This window comes from Silurus aristotelis, assembly GCF_946808225.1.
Source record: "Silurus aristotelis genome assembly, chromosome: 1".
Classification (NCBI taxonomy): Eukaryota; Metazoa; Chordata; class Actinopteri; order Siluriformes; family Siluridae; genus Silurus; species Silurus aristotelis.
The window spans coordinates 37,628,346-37,640,985 of NC_139574.1; the positions used below are offsets into that span (position 1 = coordinate 37,628,346).

The 12,640-nt window shown below is 41.5% G+C and overlaps 3 protein-coding genes across 6 annotated transcripts in view; 1 reads left to right on the forward strand and 2 right to left on the reverse strand.

Annotated features, from left to right (window-relative positions):
• LOC310724681 (uncharacterized protein) overlaps positions 1-8,322 on the reverse strand; it is a 108,764-nt gene extending 100,442 nt beyond the window's left edge. Inside the window, exon 1 of one of the 2 annotated variants that reach the window (XR_014533137.1) lies at positions 8,134-8,322. The gene's annotated coding sequence lies outside the window, so the exon portion shown is untranslated. The remainder of the gene's footprint in view (positions 1-8,133) is intronic. The other variant, XM_083538955.1, reaches the window with a different exon arrangement.
• LOC310724284 (uncharacterized protein) overlaps positions 1-12,640 on the forward strand; it is a 699,798-nt gene that overhangs the window by 444,964 nt on the left and 242,194 nt on the right. The window lies entirely within an intron of this gene.
• Positions 1-12,640, reverse strand: part of LOC310724379 (uncharacterized protein) — a 134,002-nt gene that overhangs the window by 34,102 nt on the left and 87,260 nt on the right. The window lies entirely within an intron of this gene.

Below are 12,640 nucleotides of genomic sequence, written 5' to 3' on the forward strand. Positions count from 1 at the left end.
GAGCTGGACTCTGTTCTACAGCTGGAACATGAGGTGGAGCTGGACTATGTTCTACAGCTGGAACTTGAGGTAGAGCTGGACTCTGTTCTACAGCTGGAACTTGAGGTAGAGCTGGTTTCTCATCCACAGTTGTGCGCTCTTCTACAGCAGGAACTGTGTTTACTGCTGGGGCATTTTCTTTATTTCGCTCTCCCTTCTGGCTTGGTGTGAAGGGAGTCATATTCTGAGTCTGTAACACAAAGACACAAACAGCTGTAAACACTTCATTTCATTTTGTGTAATCAGATCATCATCACTGCTAGCAGAAGGCTCTTGAGGGAACCAGCTAGAGGAGGATCTTTAACCTTTTCAGCCAGTAACCCATTTAACTGCAATATTGAACTTCAGCATCAAATCATTTTAGTGTGGACAGCATGGGGTGGTAGATGTTTAGGGTACAGTCTTCACCTGCACATTCTTCATCCTCTGCACGTTATGATGGACAGAGTTATCCTGGTGTTCTGGTCTCAGTAAGGTCTTCTGCGTGTTAATGAAGACCTGGGTGTGGTGGTTCCTCTCAGTCTCGCGCTCCTTACAGGACTTAAAGTGTTGGATGGAGCTGTAACACAACAGAGACACTGCTCTTAGACACTGCTGTTAGTCTTTATGCCGACACCAGAAAAATTACCCCCTGATGCTGACTGAAATCCCCTCATATGACCAAACCCACACTTTTTATTAATAGCTTACACTTTATGGTCGTTAAGAAGTTTGCCATTGAGTTTCTCTTTTGCCGAATTCGCCGCCTCTGGAGACTCAAATTGGACGTATCCATATCCTTTTGTTCCCGTCTTGTAACGGACAACCTTCAGGAAAGACACGTCATGTCAACACACAATTCATATCAAACAGATCTAATACAGGACTTCAGTAGAAAACATGCTAATCATGCTATACAAATGTTATTCAGATCCAAACAGTTTAAAGCACAAACCCTGCATGACAGGATCTTCCCAAAGACTGAGAACAGGTCAAAAAGGGCCATGCTGTCAATCTTCTCCAGGTCCAAGTTCTTGATGAACAAGTTCCGGATGCCACTTTTCCTCATGGTGGAATCCCTTTGAGACCACATGACTCTCATAGGGTTCCCCATAAGGAGCTCACAATTAAGTGTTGCCAACGCTCGCTCAGCTGAGGAAACAAAATTTATTACAGGTCATTCATTTCAGTAAAAAAGACTGGGGAAAAATGGGTGAGGAGAAAACACTCTCAAATTTTATTTAAGGCACAAAACCTGACCATATTCACATAATAAAGTAGTAAAATAATACAGAAATTACTCCTGGAGTATTAAGTAGACAATAAACTGGTATAGATGCAGAAATAGTGTATCGGGGTTTAATGAGGATTTAATTACCATCGGCTCGCTGGTAAAAGTTGACGTAGGCGTAACTGAGTGAAACGCAGGTGTTCCAGTTCCTGCAGATCCGGATGGAGTGAATGTGGCCCACAGAGCTGAATTTCTCCATCAGCATGTTTTCTGTCACTTCATGGTGCAGATCACCAACATACAGTGCTGAAATACTCAAATTCATTTTTATCTAAAAAACAACAAACAAACAAACAAACAAACTGTCAGTTATACACAAGAGAATAAACACCAAACCTACAGTCTTAAACAGAAAAACATCAGTATGAGTGAACTACAATCAGTTTCCACTCTGAAATGTTGAAAGATTGTAAAACATACAGGTTTAAAAGATCTTACATTTCTACATTTCTCAGTACAAAAATGAAGTTAACAAAAAGCACAAAACAGTCTAAAAAGTATTCAGAATAACTATATATATAGCAAAGCTACTTATCAGGTACCTAATAGACAGTAGTAGATGAATAGTTATAATGTTTATCAGTCGCTGCTGCTGCTTTTATTGCTTCTGTGTGTTTGTTTAATGGTTGTCAAGGAGATACTAGAATTTTTATGATGACGTCATAGAAACTTTTCTGCAGTATCACTCTGTTCACATGACCAGTTGGACACATGAATCACAGACACTTAAATCACAAACACTATAGAAATATTATTTTAATACAAAACTAACTTCAAATATCAATAAGATAAAAATAAAAATGGTCCTGAATCCTGCATGTACACAAAACAGACCAATGAATTCCATTTAAAATGCTTTCAGTGATTCTACATCCTGCGCCTGATCTACACTGTGTGGACAAATGTATTGAGTCTAAATTTGACTAAAAAAAATTAAGAATAAAAAAAGCGACAATATTTCCAGAAATGTTGCAACCCAGCCATTAGGGGGGCACAAGCCAGTGCACTCTTAGTGCCGGTCCCAAGCCCGGGTAAATGGGGAGGGTTGCGTTAGGAAGGGCATCCAGCGTGAAACATGTGCCAAATCAAATATGCGGATCACAAATGAGAATTTCATACCGGATCGGTCGAGGCCCGGGTTAACAACGACCGCCACAGGTATCGTTAGCCGACAGGGTACTGGTGGAAATTGGGCTACTGTTGGCCGAAGGAGGAGAAGGAGAGGAGGAAGACGTCTACAGAGACGGCAGGAAAAGGAGCAGTGTAGGAGAGTAGAGGTTCGGGTTGGTACTTTAAATGTTGGTACTATGACGGGTAAAGGGAAAGAGGTAGCTGATATGATGGAGAGGAGAAAGGTAGATATGCTGTGTGTTCAGGAGACCAAGTGGAAAGGGAGTAAGGCCAGGAACATTGGAGGTGGGTTTAAACTGTTTTATCATGGTGTGGATGGAAAGAGAAATGGTGTAGGGGTGATTCTGAAGGAAGAGTACAGTAAGAGTGTAGTGGAGGTGAAGAGAGTTTCTGGTAGGGTGATGATCGTGAAGGTGGAGGTTGAAGGGATGATGATAAATGTCATCAGTGCCTATGCTCCACAAATTGGCTGTGAGATGGAGGAGAAAAAAAGATTCTGGAGTGAATTAGATGAAGTGGTAGATGGTGTACCTAGGAAAGAACGATTGGTGATTGGGGCAGACTTTAATGGGCATGTAGGTGAAGGGAACAGAGGTGATGAGGAGGTGATGGGTAGGTATGGTTTTAAGGAGAGGAATGTGGAAGGGGAGATGGTGGTAGATTTTGCTAAAAGGATGAAAATGGCAGTGGTGAACACGTATTTTAAGAAGAAGGAGGATCATAGGGTGACGTATAAGAGTGAAGGAAGGTGCACACAGGTGGATTATGTTCTGTGTAGGAGATGCAACCTGAAGGAGATTGGAGACTGTAAGGTGTTGGCGGGGGACAGTGTAGCTAGACAGCATCGGATGGTGGTCTGTAGGATGGTTTTGGAGGCGAAGAAGAAGAGGAGGAAAGTAAGGATTGAAAGAAGAATAAGATGGTGGAAACTGAAGGAGGAAGAGTGTAGTGTGAGGTTCAGGGAAGAGGTCAGACAGGGTCTTGGTGGTGGTGAAGAGGTGCCGGATGATTGGGCAACTACTGCAGGAGTGATGAGGGAGGCAGCTAGAAAAGTACTTGGTGTGACATCTGGAAATAGAAAGCAAGACAAGGAGACGTGGTGGTGGAATGAGAAAGTGCAGGAGAGCATTAGGGGAAAGAGTTGGCAAAACAGAAGTGGGATCGACAGAGTGATGAGAAAAGTAGGCAGGAGTACAAGGAGATGCGGCAGCAGGTAAAAAGGGATGTGGCGAAAGCCAAGGAAAAGGCATATGAGGAGCTGTATAAGAGGTTGGACACTAAGGAAGGAGAAAAGAATTTATACCGATTGGCCAGGCAGAGGGACCGAGCTTGGAAGGATGTACTGCAAGTTAGAGCAATAAAGGATGGAGAGGGAAATGTGTTGACTAATGAGGAGAGTGTGTTGAGAAGATGGAGGGAGTATTTTGAGCAGCTGATGAATGAGGAAAATCAGAGAGAGAGAAGGTTGGAGGATTTGGAGTTGGTGAAGCAGGATGTAGATAGGATTAGTAAGGAGGAAGTGAGAGCAGCGATTAAGAGGATGAAGAATGGAAAGTCGGTTGGACCAGATGACATACCGGTAGAAGCGTGGAGATGTTTAGGAGAGATGGCAGTGGAGTTTTTAACCAGATTGTTTAACAGGATTCTGGAAGCGGAGAGGATGCCTGAGGAATGGAGAAGGAGTGTGCTGGTACCGATCTTTAAGCATAAGAGAGATGTGCAGACCTGTAGTAACTACAGGGGAATTAAGTTGATCAGTCACACCATGAAGTTATGGGAAAGAGTAGTGGAAGCCAGGCTGAGAGAAGAGGTGACCATCTGTGAGCAACAGTATGGTTTCATGCCGAGGAAAAGCACCACAGATGCCTTATTTGCTTTAAGGATGTTGATGGAGAAGTATAGAGAAGGACAGAAGGAGCTGCATTGTGTATTTGTGGATTTAGAGAAAGCGTACGACAGGGTGCGGAGAGAGGAGTTGTGTTATTGTATGAGGAAGTCAGGTGTGTCAGAGAAGTATGTGAGGGTGGTGCAGGACATGTATGAGGACAGTGTGACGGCAGTGAAGTGTGCAGTAGGTACGACAGACTGGTTCAGGGTGAAGGTTGGACTGCATCAAGGATCGGCCATGAGCCCTTTCCTGTTTGGACAGGTTGACGGACGAGGTCAGACAGGAGTCTCCCTGGACTATGATGTTTGCAGATGATATTGTGATTTGTGGTGAAAGTAGAGAGCAGGTTGAGAAGAGCCTGGAGAGGTGGAGATATGCGCTTGAGAGAAGGGGAATGAAAGTCAGTAGGAGTAAGACAGAGTACATGTGTGTGAATGAGAGGGAGGGCAGTGGAGTGATGCGGTTGCAGGGAGAAGAGGTGGAGAAGGTGGAGGAGTTCAAGTACCTGGGGTCAACAGTGCAAAGTAATGGAGAGTGTGTTAGAGAAGTAAAGAAAAGAGTGAAGGCAGGGTGGAGTGGGTGGAGAAGAGTGGCAGGAGTGATTTGTGATAGTAGGGTATCTGCAAGAATGAAAGGGAAAGTTTATAGGACTGTGGTGAGACCTGCAATGTTGTATGGATTAGAGACAGTTGCATTGAGTAAAAGACAGGAGGTGGAGCTGGAGGTAGCAGAGCTGAAGATGTTAAGGTTTTCGTTGGGAGTGACGAGGATGGACAAGATTAGAAATGAGTTTATTAGAGGGACAGCACATGTAAGATGTTTTGGTGACAAGGTGAGGGAGGCGAGATTGAGATGGTTTGGTCATGTGCAGAGAAGGGACATGAATTATATTGGTAGAAAAATGCTGAAGATGGAGCCACCAGGTAGGAGGAAAAGAGGAAGGCTAAGGAGGAGGTTCATGGATGTGGTGAGGGAAGACATGCAGGTAGTTGGTGTGAAAGAGGCAGATGTAGAGGACAGGGTGGTATGGAGACGGATGATCCGCTGTGGCGACCCCTAATAGGAGCAGCCGAAAGAAGAAGAAGATTTCCAGAAATGTTGCAGTGAGCAGAAATGGACATTTCGGCTAATGGTGTAGGAGACATCATCATTAGCCTCATGCTAGCCGTGTTTGCTAGCGCTGTTTTTGTGTTAGCTAGTTTCTTGGAAAATTTGACTAAAAGTTGATCAAAAGACAAATACATTCGGTATTAAGACACTTATAGTTTATTTATAGCGCACTAAATGCAGAATATTTAGACCGACGATGAAAACTATTGAAGCTAAGCTAATTAGCCTAGCTCAGTGGTTCTCAAAGTGTGGGACGCGGCCCTCTAGTGGAGAATAAAGATATGACAGGTGGGGCGCAATGAACGGCAGGATTTATTTATTTATTTGTTCTTCATTTATTTGTGACATTGACCACAAAAAACAAACAAACAGGTAATTCAGCACAAGCAGACAAAAAAGGTAGATGGCAGGAGCTTAAACCAAAATTTAGCCTTAAAGAAAATATAACTGTGTTTTGTTTTATCCTGCTCCTTTTGCCACATCTTATCTCTGAGACTTTTCAGATGTTGCTACACTGAAAACTAAATACAGATCTCAGCTCAATATTGAACATGACTTGAGAGTGACAGTATCAAGTCTACAACCCCGTTTTGAAAAGATTTATGAAATGCATTTGCTCTATTTTGCACAGACTGCAAAGTGACAGTCTGAGATAACACAACTACACCTTTATTTTCTCCATTTTTGTTTTTGATGCTAGTTGATGTTCATTTAGAATTGGATAGTTCAATAAATTCGACATTTTTTAAACTTAAAGAATTTCATTATCCTTTTTTGAGGTGACGGAGGACAGGTGGGTTTAAAAATCCACCCCTCTGAAGTGGTAAATGGCAGAACAAGATTGAGAATCACTGCATTAAAACACAAACAGAAGTCACATTAGTACAGACTCTAGCATAAAGCATGTCCTGATAGTGCCGCTAGAGGGCAGTGTGAGACTGAGAGTTGAGGATGTGAGCTGTGTGAAGCTGGGGCTCAATAGTCTTTTAAGGGGTGGGAAGAGGGGAAAAGAAGGGGAAGGATGGACAAGAGGAAAAAGAGAAAGAAAAAATATAAGAAAAAGAAAGGAAATGGAAAGATGATTGGACATTTGTTATGGTTTTAGCAAACTGCCTTTTTATCTGCTTCCCAGGGAGAATCTCTGATGTGAATGATGCCGGTTCGAATCCCACCTCAGACACCGCTGAAATCCCCCTTTATATGTCATTATATGATAATGACATATAAAGGTCTTTTTAAATTACATAAAAGTGCAGGCTGTATAATGGTGGGGGTGGAGGTAGAGGGCACTACAGCAGTAGGAGTGGAGTAAAGCAGGTGGAACAATTCGATACCGTATTTGGATCCAGATTAGGTTTCTTAATGAGGGGCTTAATAAATGCTAACTTGAGGGATTTATGGACGTGACCTAAAGATAGTGAGGAGTTAATAATATTGAGAAGAGGCTCACCAGCTGTATGTAACACTTTCTTCAATAGATGAGTTGGAATGGGATCTGACTGACATGTTGTTGATTTAGCTTTGGTAATAACATTATATAGCTCTTCCTGTCCTGTACATGTTAAACAGTGTAGTTGTGGAGTTGTAGGTAAGATTGTGTCAGGAGATGCTGTCAGAGGTTGGACCGCCACAATTGTTTTTCTAATGGTATACATTTTTTCAGTGAAGAAATTCATAAAGTCCTCACTACTAAACTGAGATGGAACACATTTTTCAGATACCTGATTTGTAGTTAATTTAGCTACTGTAGTAAAAAGGAACCTGGGATTGTTTTTGTTGTTTTCTATGAGTTTGCTCAGGTGTTCAGCTCTAGCAGCTTTTAGCGCCTGTCTGTAGCTGAGCATACTGTCTTTATACGCAATTCTAAATACCTCCAATTTAGTTTCCCTCCATTTTCTCTCCAGATTACGTGCTGTTCTCTTGAGGGCATGCGTATGACTATTATACCAAGGTGCAGGTGCTTGTTCTCTAACCTTTTTTAACCGGATGGGGGCAACAGTGTCTGATGTGCTAGTGAGGATAAGGTCTATGTTGTTAGTCATTTCATCAAGATTATTAGCAGTTATGGGTTTAGTGAGAAATTGAGATAAATCAGGCAGGTTATTTATGAATCTGTCCTTAGTGGTCTGAACAATAGTCCTACCAAGTCGATAACGTGGTGAAACACGGCTAATCTGCTCTACCGGTAGTGTGTACAGTATGAGGTAATGGTCTGTGATGTCATTACTCTAAGGTAAAATATCTATATCAGTGACGTCTGCTCCGTGGGATATTATTAAGTCTAGTGTGTGGTTAATATGATGAGTTGGTCTGGTGACGTTTTGTTTAACCCCAAAAGAGTTTAATAAGTCGACAAATGATAATCCTAGAGCATCGTTTACATCATCTACATGAATATTAAAATCTCCTACAAGCAGCACTTTATCATTGTGATCATCTCATTTACAATCAGTGCTTTGGGTGCAAGTGATCTAATGTTTAAAAGACCAAACTTTAGAACTTTGTTGTGTTTGTTTATCTGGCATTTTTCAGTTTTAACTGCAATAAGATTATTTCTGGATCTTGTGTATTTAATTCTTGGTTTTACTACATGAGGAATAGATACGGTTTCTATAAACTGGACTGTGTGTGAACTTGTAACTATTTGGTTTGTTGTATAAATGTTCTCATAGTCGTAAATTTCCTGATGTCTTACCAGTCAGATGGTGTGAAGTATCCTAGAGATGTTATCTGACAGCACTGCTGCTCCAACTCTGCTGGGGTGCAGGCCATCAGGGCGGAAGAACCTCGGACGCTCCCAGAAACAGTTCCAGTTATTAATAAAGAGAAGTTTATGCTCTCGACACCATGACTGTAACCATTCATTTAGTGCAAAGAGTCTACTAAACTTCTGAATATAGTCAACACTAGTGATAGTCGAGTTAACTAACTACAGGCACAAGTCAGGAAGACAAAAACAATTTAGGATTATTAAAAGAGGAAAAAAGGATAGATAAATAGTAAAGTTTGTTTGAAAACGCCGAGAGAAATACAAGTCAAACACAGGAAGCTACGTCACAGGAAGCCTGCAAGCAGAGAGTCTCCTTTCCATGTCATGACCTGCCCCCATCCTGCTGCCACCTAAAAAGATAAATAACTAACAACAGTCTTCACTTACTTTATCTTTAATAAGAATTTACAGTAAATACATTTAAAAATAAATACATAAATAAAATATGAAAATAAATAATAATAAATTGGCAATTCACACAACAAACAAATTAAATACATTTTTCACTACAAAGTAATTTCCCTAAAAACAGACCTTTCTTGCTTTGTTTGATGCAAAGTCATCAATTACATCATCGTTGCAAATCTGACCAGCAATTGTATGGTTGATGTTTATGACAGCGAGGCTGCTGAGGTGCTCTTGTGACATGGTGGATCTCAGGTATGATTTGATTAGTTTCAGTTTTAAAAAGCTTCTTTCTGCTTCAGCTACAGTCACTGGAAGTGTAAGACAAAGTCTTGTGAAAAAAAAAAGCTTGTTCACGTGAAAGAAACGTGTCAATTATTTTTTTTGGTTTTAAATGGAGAAAAAGTTCAGCAAAAACATAAGTCAAGTAAAATCTCAAACCAGAGGCAAATCTCATCTAACTGAGCTACAAGATTTTTTGCATGAAAGTTGTTTTAAAAAGCTTTTCACTTTTTCTATCAGTAACTACACTAATAAAGAAGAGGTAGCGGAAAGATTTGAACAATTCATAACAGCCCCCAAAATACTTATAATTATTATTATTATTATCATAACTGCAGTTGGTTATAGAAACAGATGAATTGTAACACACAGATCACATCCTCAAGTCAGTCTCACACTGCCCTCTAGTGGCAGGGTCGGGCATGCGTTTTTGCTTAATTCTGTATAAATATTATTAATCTTTATTTGCTTTTCTTGTTTCTTCTCCTCCTTGTATTCACTTCATGGAAAATATAAAAATAATAGATATATAGATTGTGATTGACTGTGATTAGAATTTTATAGTGCCTTCATCCTGTACAAACAACTGATGATCTCTACATATACAGTAAATATAAATATATATATGTGTGTGTGTGTGTGTGTGTGTGTGTGTGTGTGTGTGTGTGCGCGTGGGTTGAAGCCATAAGTCTGTCCTGAAGGTGTATCAGCATTTCACTGAACTGTACACACACCTGAGACACACACACACACACACACACACACACACACACACACACACACACACACACACACACACACACAGCTGCGTTAACACATTTAAATTGCAATCTCTCTAATCACAATTAATTCCTCCAGGATTAATTACAGGTTGGGTGACCTCTAACCTCTCGTGTGGTGCTGATGTTCCTCCTCAGAAGTCCGTCTGCTGCCTGAAGTCTCAGTTCCACCCTCTTTAGGTCATCAGACTTCATCAGGGCTGTCAATTAAACACAACCTATGTTTATCTACACTAATGATACCAGGATGAGAGAAAAAACCCCTCTGAAGATGTTCTTCTTAATGACTGAAATCCGTATCAGACCTCTTTTATAGAAATATATATATGACTGTATAATGCTGCTGCCGTTAGGACATTATTTCATATCACATGAATCTGCTGCACTTGTGAGTGGATTTGATTTGGACTTTTCTGATAAGCGTCTCTAATAGATCAGTGTAATTATTATAATATTAACGCATAGTGGCGTCTCACCGTCCAGACAGTCTCTGACTTAGCAGGGACGAGTCGCCTTCTGTTTCAGCTGATCAGCAGATGTGATACGGTGCGAGTTCATCATCACTAAGAGGGGCAGAGAGACTACAATTATCTCATTCATACAACTGAGCATATCATTTAAACTCACACCTAGAGGTCGACTGATTTAGGATGACCAATATATGTTGCTGATTTCTATTGTCTGATATGTTTGGCCAATTATCATCCCCCCTTCATCTCATAAAATCTAACAGTTAATTCATAAGAAATGATACAGAAAATTGCTTCAATTATATATTTATTTAATAACACAAGCCTCTCCAATCAGTGTGCTTGTTAACAGGTTTTGGTCTCCGTGACTACCTGTAACCTAAACTACAGCTGGTTGAAGACTCTCTAACAACGCAGTTCAAAAAAGTTACTGATTTTCTCCCCAAATGTTCTTTTCATTCTCTCTCCAAAAGTAGAATCATATTTAACCAATGAAATATAAAAGGCTAAAATAAGAATAAAGGATAAGAACTTAAAGTCGGCGGTCGTCCAATGTCGAGTTGTTTTTGATCGTTGGTCGGCTTTGTTTTTTTTGCTGTGTTATAAAATAAAATAAAAATCTGTGTGACATGAACTGACTCATATTTCTTGTCCACTTAAATTCCACCCTCCCTCCATCCTCTACACCGGCTCCAACAGTTCAACACACTCCCTCCATCCTGCACAGGGCCGGCCCTGGTCAATTTTCTGCCCTGGGCAAGATTTTACTTGGTGCCACTTCCCTCACAGCCCATTCACCAATAATCATTGTGTTCAAACATTCGTCACGGGGTGACGAATAAGCGAAACTGTCCCTTCCCAATCTTGTTTCCGGTGGGAGCGAGTTTAATGTAACACCAGAACGGTTCCGGGTTTTTCCGTGTAAACAGGCTGACGGAGCTTGCTAATGAGGGAATGAGTGGCAGCTGGGCAATGAGCAGAGATTGGGCCACGAGGGATATGGATTTGTGAGGGGGATTATAAAAGGATCCGGTTGATGTGCAGCAGGAGAAGAAAACTTTGGAGCGAAATCTTTGGGGTTGATGCAGACTGGAGGAAATCTTTGGTTGTTAATCTGTTGATCCCATCGAGCAGTACACGAGAGGGCAGATCGTTAAAGGACGGGAAAGACTGTATGCAGAGAAGGAAGAGCTGGAGAGCAGTGGTATGATTGAACTGCGTTATCTCATCGAACAGATAAGTGTTATCTGCCAGTCCTATTAGGAAGTTAATGCCTGTAGTGCCCGCTACCCGCTATGATGTGGTGAAGCCGCCCCGGCGTTCAGTGAGTTCTGTTTTGAAGCCTTTCAATGTCAGTTGTGTTCCCATAGTCGACCACCTACACAGCTTGGATGCATAGTTTGTCAGTTGAGCGGAGAGAGTCGGCCGGGACCACGAGAAGAGACCCTATTCACTGTGAGTTGATGTGAGTTGCAGTGCCTAATGTGAAGTGAACACGTGTGATCATTTGAAGTGACTGAATTGTGCACTGGTGTGGAAACTGTAATTTTGTGTCTGCCCGTTCCCCACTTGGCTACTTGTGGGTTCTGAAGGTCAAACTGAAATTAATTAACTGCTGTGTGCTGAGCATATGCTGTACAGGAATGCAGCTCTATTCTGTCTGAGTTGAAGAGGATTTATGAGAGATCTATGCATCGCTGTTCTGTGGTAAGAAGACCCAGTTGTTGACTGTCGAATTCTGTACTCACCACTGTTGTTCTGTGAACCTAGAGAAACTGTCCTTCGCCATTGAATGCTGCCATCACTGCTCTGTGGTAAGAAGATCTAGTTATTGATTGTCAAATCCTGTACTCACCACTGTTGTTCTGTAAACCTAGAGAAACTGTCCTTCGCCATTGAATGTTGCTACTACTGCCCTGTGAAAAGAAGACCCAGTTGTTGACCGTTGAAACCTGTACTCACCACTGTGGTTCTGTGAACATAGAGAAATTGCCCTCTGCTATTGCATGCTGCCATCACTGCCCTGTGGTAAGAAAATCTAGTTGTTGATTGTCAAATCCTGTACTTACCACGGTTGTTCTGAGAACATAGAGAAACTGTCCTCTGCCATTGGATGCTGCCACTACTGTCCTGTGGAAAGAAGACCCAGCTGTGGACTGTTGAAACCTGTACTCACCACTGTGGTTCTGTGAACATAGAGAAGCTGCCCTCTGCCATTGAATGCTGCCATCACTGCTCTGTGGTAAGAAGATCTAGTTATTGATTGTCAAATCCTGTACTCACCACTGTTGTTCTGTGAATCTAGAGAAACTGTCCTTCGCCATTGAATGTTGCTACTACTGCCCTGTGGAAAGAAGACCCAGTTGTTGACCATTGAAACCTGTACTCACCACTGTGGTTCTGTGAACATAGAGAAATTGCCCTCTGCTATTGCATGCTGCCATCACTGCCCTGTGGTAAGAAAATCTAGTTATTGATTGTCAAATCCTGTATTTA